This window comes from Triticum aestivum, chromosome 4B (genome assembly GCF_018294505.1).
Source record: "Triticum aestivum cultivar Chinese Spring chromosome 4B, IWGSC CS RefSeq v2.1, whole genome shotgun sequence".
Lineage (NCBI taxonomy): Eukaryota > Viridiplantae > Streptophyta > Magnoliopsida > Poales > Poaceae > Triticum > Triticum aestivum.
In genome coordinates, this window is record NC_057804.1 from 234,641,680 (window position 1) to 234,649,328 (window position 7,649).

Below are 7,649 nucleotides of genomic sequence, written 5' to 3' on the forward strand. Positions count from 1 at the left end.
TATAGACCTTTTTAATCTACATCATACTAGCAGTATATACCTCATATGATATTTCAAATGGGTGGTGGATGATATATACCCAACGACATGGAAGACATATACTGCATTTTCTTTGTAAAGAGGTCTGTACTGCCTTTTTAAGTAGTATATGCTGAACTTTTTAAAGGAGTATATACCAACAAAATTCAAGGAGTATGTACTGCCATTTTTCTGAAGGAGTATGTACTGCCATTTTTTTGAAGGAGTATATTCCAACAAAATACTCAAGGAGTGTATATAGTCATTTGTTTAAGAAGTATATACTGCATTTTTTGGAAGAGTGTGCTGCAGTTTCTTTCTGAAGAACTGTACACCAAAATAGTATATAATACTGCATCAAAAAGAGTATACACATATGCATTCATCCATTTGCAGAATAATTATTATACTCATTTAAAATAAAAAGTAAGTTCATGAAAAATCAATTCGTTTGCATCAGAAGGAGTACATATACATCATCATTTTTCTGTAGGTGACATATACATCATCCTCAATAAGAAACGTGACTCAATTATATGGGTGCAAAGGAAGCTGCCAACTGTTTCTCGTGTGTACGTACTAGCAAACTAATGTCATGCACACAGTATATTAAACAGTGGATCAAACATGCACTATCAGTTGCTAGGAGATTCATGGTGATTCATGTGTTCTTCAATCTGACATCATATTCCCCAGCGTGTGCCAGACTTGAAGAGAGCACACCCGAGGGATGGCTGCTGACAATGTAGCTGCGGGTGAGATCGGGCGAGTGGGATCACTCGTCGCGTATGCATGAAACTTCACCATGCATGGCCGCTCCACCCCACATGGCCAGCGGTGGCGTCAGCGGTGGCGCAATGCATCCAAAAACATGCACCCTGCATGTATTCCCTCAGTTCGAAATTACTTGTCGCAAAAATGAATGTATCTAGACGTATTTTACAAGTAATTCCGAATGGAGGGAGTACAAATTATAGTACATCGGTTGGTATTAAATCAATGAAGTGCACAAAAATACAATCAGATGGCATCCTTAATTGTTTACCAGAATTTGGAATTAAATTCATACTAACCGTCAATAGAAGAAAAATCCCCAAATCTGAATTTTGGACTGTTTGAATGTGGCATATGGGCATAGAAGGCATCCTCGTGTTCGATTGACCCTCTACAAATTAGGCGAGAAAAAGTTGCCAACCTGTACGAGGGGATACAACCCTTTCGTGCCACATACCAGATCTGTGGTGGTTCCTGGTGTAACCTGAAAGAAGGAAGAAGAAGATTAGCCGGAGTTAATGAAGCTCTACAAGAATTGTTGCCGTGAGGAATTTATGTATGTGTATGGTAGCGAGACAAATCGATCAGGTACCTGGCATGTGATTAGTGGGCTTCAAAAGTAGCTACTTGCGGTTGGAGAACTTGGAGCAGGATTCAACATCAACGGAAAAAGAACAAGGCTCCGCCGAAGTGAGTACACCTTCGATCTTGTTCCATCCACGGTCGCCGTGCCAAAAACCAATCTGGTCAGTCACGTCAGCACCATTGGCCGGTGGAAGATGGACGTCTTGACCGAGCTTCTCTTGGTCGCCGCCGCCCATCCATGTCAGTCGCGCTGCCGACCATCCATGTCATCCGCCGCCACAGCTGGACGTCAATGAAACAGGAGGAGAAATGGATAGTCTGTCAAATGGATAAGGTTGTCCGACGGCAACTATAAAAAGAAACCAGAAAAATCGGAGCAACGACCACGGTTCCGGTTGAGATTTTGCATGTATTTTTTTTCTTCTAAATAAAGAAGAATTAGATAGCATGAGGGAACGAGCGAGTGAGCGACACATGCGTAGGAGTATGTACTCGAGTACTAACCTATTTTCCTAGTGTCACATGAACCTCACTCTCTGTGGGGACTTTGCGCTTTTTGAGGCACATGCCGCATCAAAGTTGAGAATTAGGTATTCAAAACATCACAACCACACATCTCTCCATATATATGTTCTGGCACACATGCAAGCGTGATGGTTGTTGTCCTATATATGGCACTCACTCATGCGGTTATCGACGATGCTTTCATCTGTCGGCCCTCTTGGTCCATCACTTTCATCGACAGCAAGAGAGGTTAACTAATTTGACTTAGGAAGGGGTTAATTTTTTGTTTGTCTCATGATATAGATCATGATGTGAGATTACACACACACACATATATATAATAGCGCATGTGTACACATGAATCCATCCCGCTGGATTGAGGGGGGGGGGAGCGCAGGACACATCATGAACGACCTCTTGCTCTGTGTGGGGACCTCTATGATTTTCAACGCATGCACCACATCAGTGTTGTGAATTGGGTTGGGTATTCAAAACATATGCATGCATCACACACCTCCATAGATATGTTTGGGTCACACGCATGCAATGGTTCTCTTTGGACACACTCTTACTTGCTTGGTTATGGGCAGCAAGCCTATATATATTCGTGGGCCCGCGTGGACGTCCATCATTTCGACCAACGACGAGAAAGGTTACCAGGGTGGATTCTTCTTCTTTGCTTCGAGTTACCATATAGTAGATCGACCTTCCAAGCCGAATTAAGTTTGAGCGCAAGCTACGCGTCATGAACCCTCGCTCTGGATTTTATGGTTCCAAAGCATGGTGCCACATCAAATTTGCGCATTGGGTATTCAAACACCACAAACACCAGTTCCATTTACATACTTGGGCCATATGCGCAGAGTGGGTTTGTCTTCATATCGTACTCCCTCGCGAGGTTATCGGCGACAAGCTAGCCCATTTTGCAGGGCCGTGTGGATGTCCGTCACTTTGACCAGCAATGAGCATGAGAGGTTGTACAACCAAGTTGGATTTTTCTTGGTCCATGTTATAGTACGTCTTGGTGAGATGCCCTCCCCCCTACGTGTGTGTGTGGGGGGGGCTACTTTCTTTGCACTACCTACAACCTCCATGGGGTCGGGGAAGTCCAGTTAATTTGCGAGGCTCAAATGCCACATCAAAGTTATGAATGGTAGTTAAATATCACACCACACCCTTTTCGTACATATAGTAGGGCCATCCGCATGTGGTTCGTATGTTGTCTCACCCATCTCGCACCACAAGCACACATTTGTGGGTCGGCACACGGTCCACCTTTGTCAGGAAGCGAAAGGGGAAGTTTGACCATATATATGATGGACTCCTATAGGCTTTGTGTTATGGTAGGGTGAGATTTCAGACCTATCTATTTGGGGGCATGCATTCGTAGGTAGCATTCCCTTGCCGCTGACATGAAGTGGGGTTCGTAGGGGGTGGCTGACTAGCAATACTGTGCTTTTGTGCGACAGGTGCCACATCAAAGTTGTGCATTGGGTATTCGAACATCAACCCACCCTTTTCATACATATATTTGGTCCACATGCAAGTGTGTTCATGTTCTAACCCTCTCCCGCGTTATTCATTTTGCCAAATTTATAAACAACACACAAGTTGGATGTAGAAACCGTCTGCGATTGGGTACGCAACAAACACAGTTCGGCCAACTACCCGTGTGCCACGCCCGTGCCCTGCAGTCACTCACATCAGCACAATAGATTGGGATCCATGAGGCTTGCCTCCCGGTCTCAAAATATCTACTGCCTCGTAATCTCGAAAATATCTACTACATGAACGGTTTTAATGTTTGATATCACATGATTAGTATGATCGTGTGCGATGTCTGTTACTCCCGCTTTGCTTCAATCCCTTGATTCAAATTTTCAGTAGCCCTGACATTTTACTCCCACCTCTGCATCCCTCACACTCTAAATAATATTTGCTCGCCCTTGATCCAAATTTTTAGTAGCCCAAAATTTTACTCCCGCCTAGTAAAATTTCAGTTGCCGTGGTATTTCCGCAAACAACACCTTGCCCCCTCCCCCTTCACACACACTCCCCAAAACCTCTGCTCAAACAGATACACACCACCCCCCCTCGCTCGAAACCATTGGTAGGTCGCCGCCATCGCCGCCGCCGCCGCCTCCATCCTCAACATCTGCCTGTGTGCCGGGGAGCTCGAGGAGTCAATGGCCAAAAAGAGGGTTATCGAGGCCTCTTTGACCGAAGCCGGTGAGGTGGCCGCCCCCGTCGTCCTTCGCGGGCTCTTTATCAATCCGCCATCGCCGGTCGCCCGATTCGCACGCCGCTGCGCCATGATGACCCACAAGTATAGGGGTTCTATCGTAGTTCTTTCGATAAGTAAGAGTGTTTGTCTGATTACGGGTTCCGCAAACCCTTGAGAGGTTCGAACTCTGGGGTGCGTGCGGGGATCTCAACCAACCCAGCTTGCCTACTCGCGATCCTCCTAAGCCTAGCGCGTCGTGCTCGAAGAGACAAAGAGACACAACAATTTATCCTGGTTTGGGCCACCTTGCGGTGTAATACCCTACTCCAGCATTTTGGTGGATTGCCTCAGAGGGCTGAGGATGAACTAGTACAGTGGATGAACTGGCCTCAGGAGGTGAGGTGTTCTTGAGCTCGAGGGAGGTGGTGAGGTGGTCGTGTGAGAATGAATCCGATCCCCTTCTATGGTGGTGGCTAAGTCCTATTTATAGTGGCCTTGGTCCTCTTCCCAATTGTTGGCGGGGAGGGATCCCACAACGGTTGGATTTGAAAGGGGACCAGTAGTACCGCTTATCATGACAAAAGTAGTCTTCACCTGCGAAAAGCCTTTGGTCGTGACGCTGCGGTGGGCTCGTCGATGACCTCCATCCTACCGTCCTGGTGGTTTTGGTCTTGTTGCACCAGAATGGAAACCTTTGGCTGATTCCTCAGGACTCCGTGCCTTTGGCTTGCCTCCTTTGCACCGAAGAGGAAACCTGCGCTCTGTGCCCGCCTCGCGCCCGCCTGGCCTTGGTCTTCATGGCTCACGTTAGCTGAGCCTCGTGAGGTAGACCTTGCATAGAACTCTCCGCCCCTCAGGAGCCAGCCTGAAGAGGCCGATCCCCTCGGGGGTCTTGGTGGCGTCCGCCTCGCGAGGGTCTTGTGCAGTTGATGTTGTAGACAGGCCGTACCAAGCCGTCCATGGAGCCATGTGATGGGCCGTAGGCAGGCAGGGCTGGATACCCCCATATCCAGAACACCGACAGTAGCCCCCGGGACCAAGGCGCGCTCGGACTTGGCTTCCAGGCGAAGCCAAAGGGCAAGTGCAGAGCACCGCGGGCCCTAACTGCCTGCGGCCTTGATGACGTGTGGCGATTAATGGGACGTGCGTGACTCTGCTTCCCCACGTCGCCTCGGTAACTTCTCCCATCTGACAAAAGGGTTGCCATCTGCCGCCAGGCTTTCATTGCCTCTTCTTTGTCTTGCTATAGATCCCCTTCTCCCAGGAGCGGAAGAACTCACCAGATCTACCAATTTTCCCCTCCAATCATTCGCTCAATGGCCGCTGAGAAAACCACGGCCTCAGCCTCGGCTACCGGCTCTGCCTGGTCCGAGCCGGCGCTGCTTGCGCCCTCCGTGGCCGGGTTGAAGCTCCAGACCGCGCTCCTCCTGATAGCGAGCGAGGACAACAAATGGAAGGGGACGGTGCTCCGGGTTGCCACCGCTGCACTGGAGCCCGCGAACAATACTTTCTTCCCTTTCTTCCTGCACAGCGTCTACTCGGGGTTGGTGCCCCCATTCTCCCGCTTCTTCTATGCCGTTCTTCACCAATATGGCCTCCACGTGCTCCACATTCATCCCAACTCCATCCTCCTCCTGTCCATCTTCGCCTTCTACTGTGAGGCGTTCGTGGGGGTGATGCCCTCTGTCGCCATGCTCCGCCACTTCTTCTTCCTCCGCATGACTGGCGACCATCCCGTCGGGTGCAACGGCTTTGTCGCGGCATGGGGTGGCAACGCGATCTCCCGTGTTAGGAAGAAGGTGGAGGATGCCTTGAAGAGGTGGGTTTTGATGGATGCCAAGTGCTCCTAGGACTTGCTGGAGTTGCCGACCGAGCTCCCCTCCTCTGGGAAGGGGTGGTATTCTGAGAAGATCACCAACCCTTCCCTGACGCCGTTGGTGAAGATGATGGAGGAGGACCTGAAGAGCGAGAAGCTGACAGGGGCCATGTTTATCAAGGAGTTCTTCACGCAGCGCATAGCGCCGCTCCAAGATCGCTCCCGCCCCCTGTGGAAGCTTGGGGGCACCGACGACAAGATCCGCCTACGCCAGCGCGCCCTTCCCGAGGAGGAGCTAAGCAAGGTGTTGCTTTACTTGACCGGGAAGGACCCGAGCGATCCTCCGGAGAACTAGCTCCCGTTGTACTGCCGAGCTGACGGGGAGGAGGTTCCTGCTGCCATGTCGGTCTTCGATGAGTTTGGGCTCTTGCAGGTGGGGCCTCCCCCACCGCCTACATCCTTGGTAGACCTATCTTCCGGCGATCAATCCTCCGAGGACACTGTGGATGAGGTGGTGGAGGAATCCTCTGCCCCGCTGCGGAGCGAGCTCCTCCGCGACCTCCTTGACGATGATGATGACGATGCGCCTCCAATGGTGGAGGTGGCTCGCCCTGCTGGGGTCATCACGAGATCCGAGGTGGCCTCCTTGAAGTAGCCCAATTGGACGGCCGCAAAGAAGGGTAGGACCGCGCTGATTCCTCCAGGCAGCATTCTGCCTTCGCCAGCGGCGTCCCGCGCGGCGCCAACCGCAAGTTCTCTTGCATGCTCCCAAGAGTTCAGCTCCAGCTGCCCCGTCTCGGCGCCCGCTGCTGGGCCTGACGAGGAGCTATGTCTTTGCCGACCAGTAAGTCTTCTCCTTGGCCTTGTTTGTTGATTCTTGAAGCGATGCTTAGCATCTTCGTTTGTCATTAGGCAGCAGTCGTCGAAGAAGCAGAAGGAGGGCGCAGAAGTCGCCATGGTCGAGGGCGTCGAAGAGGCCGCCGTGGCCCAGGCGAAGGAGAGTGCCGCGGCCCATGCAGCTCCGGTAGTGATGCCCTCTCCCCAGGGCGTGGGAGCCCGTCCTCAGGAGGTGCCGATGCCTTCGGCGGGGCTGACCCCACTGGCGCCCATCCTCGCTGCGGCTGTTGAGGTTTCCTAGCCTCCGGAGCCCCCGGTCCTTCCTGATGCTGAGGCTTCTTCTGTCTTGGCGCCAAGGACATCTTCTCCCCTGCCCGACGTGCAGTCGGGCCATGGTGCTCCTCCTACCTCCGGGGCCCTGGAGGAGGCGAGGGCGGCGCTGGACGTCCTCCAGGGTGAACTTCAGGGCCCACACCAGCGCTCGACATTGGGACGCCTGGAGCTGATTTCTGGTTGGCTCCAGGCCGACGCGTCTGTCCGTGCAGCCTGGGGCTCTGCAGAGGAACCCGGAAGGTGCTTGGGATGGTTGCCACCGAGCACAACCTGGCGCGGAACGAGGCCACGGAAGCCGAGGATCAGTGCCGCGTGGTGGAGGCCGAGCTGAAGGCTCTTCAGGATCAGCAGGCTGCCTAGGCCAGCCAGCTCCGGGAGCGTGAGGAGAAGCTGAAGGCCCAGAAGGCTGCCTTGGTCGATCGAGATGCCGAGGTGAATAAGGCGACCTTGGAGTAGGCTGCGGAGCGCTACCACCTGACGAGGCTGAAGGAGGAGGTGGAGGCGGCCCAGGCGGCCCTTGCCGAGGCCAAGAAGGTGGCCTCCATAGAGCATAGCACC

General features: G+C 52.0%; 1 long non-coding RNA gene across 2 annotated transcripts; it reads right to left on the reverse strand.

Moving 5' to 3' along the window:
- Positions 1-445: 445 nt before the first annotated feature.
- On the reverse strand, positions 446-1,822 carry LOC123094740 (uncharacterized). Of its 2 annotated transcripts, XR_006445939.1 has the most exons (3): positions 1,385-1,820; positions 1,092-1,276; positions 446-896 (listed from the first exon to the last, which is right to left on the reverse strand). It is a non-coding gene; the product is annotated as an uncharacterized lncRNA (long non-coding RNA). The 2 variants fall into 2 exon arrangements; XR_006445938.1 differs by having other exon boundaries at positions 446-1,276; positions 1,385-1,822.
- Positions 1,823-7,649: the final 5,827 nt, after the last annotated feature.